Source organism: Habropoda laboriosa, unplaced genomic scaffold (genome assembly GCF_001263275.1).
Source record: "Habropoda laboriosa isolate 0110345459 unplaced genomic scaffold, ASM126327v1 scaffold147, whole genome shotgun sequence".
Classification (NCBI taxonomy): Eukaryota; Metazoa; Arthropoda; class Insecta; order Hymenoptera; family Apidae; genus Habropoda; species Habropoda laboriosa.
Window position 1 is genome coordinate 742,953 of NW_017100256.1, and position 1,327 is coordinate 744,279.

Genomic DNA, 1,327 nt, shown 5'->3' on the forward strand with positions numbered 1-1,327 from the left:
TCATTGCTGCGCCTATGTTATCTCGCTCGCTGTCAGTCAAGCGTGCAACGCTACACCACTCGGTTTCTTTTACGAGATTTCACGGCTCCGCAATTCATAATAGAAAAATATAATTTCTTTAATTTTACTTTTTTTACTTTTTTTAACATGTTGGTGAGATTTTTCTGTTAATAAGTAAATGTTGTTCAAATTATGTCGTGTTTGATGTCATTTTCATCAGAAAAATCTCATCAATATGTTAAGTAAAATTTCGGGATAAAAAAACGTAAAATTAAAAAAGTTGATATTTAAATCGCTTGGTTGCCTGGACTCAGATTTCATGCTTATCTTTTATTCGCTGCCCTTGTCTACCTTCGGCAAACTACAAAGGCGGGCGCGAGGGTCGAAAACGTAGTCCCTGACTCTACGAGTGTCAGGTTTAGCTTCCTTGCGGTCTGACAGTTGTGGAGAATATACTGTACTTAGTTTGAGATTATAATTGAATTACACTATTTTTATCAATCTAGAAAATAGGTTGAGTAATTTTATAAAACGAATGTAAAGTGGAAATACTTTTTCCATAAAAGTTTAAAGTTTTCGGAGAAGTTACTATAATTACAGTAATTACCTATGCAATATTTACAAATGTAATCATATGCGTTTTATTTGCAAAGAATTAAGAATTGTCGAGTGACAGAAGCAAACTCTATTATGACATGTTACAATTATATTTTTTAACACTCAGCAATACACGCTATTTTTTATTAAAACAAATTTCATACGGTATCACAACTATTAGACACATATTCCAATCACATTTTCTTTCACATCTTCATCAGCAATAAGAATCAATAGGTGTACAATGTTACAGAACAACACTGTACAGACGTATGGCTGTAATTTAAATTATAATCATTAATAATGCACCAACAAGCATTCCTGAATACATTACAACTACCTCATAAATGTCAGAACACATAATCCTTCCAGCCATCGTAAATCACAAAGTTACATTTCCTCATGAATCTTCTTTCAAACGCTACAAGCTCTAACGGTTGCAGATTTGACGTTCTCGCGTGCCTGTTGCGCTACAACGCGCATGTGTTAGCGCTTTCGGCTGTACATGCGATTTACACATCCCCTTCGACACACACACACACACCCACTCGCACGCACGCGTTCACAGGGAAGTCGCGCGTTACACGAGGGCAAACGACAGAAAGAAAAGCACGTCGGATGTCAGAATTTCGCGGCGACAAGAGCCGGTGGAGTCTGTTTCCGCAGTATCCACGGATCTCGATGTACGAAAACAGGGAAAGGCACTTTTTAAATCCGACAAAAAATCACG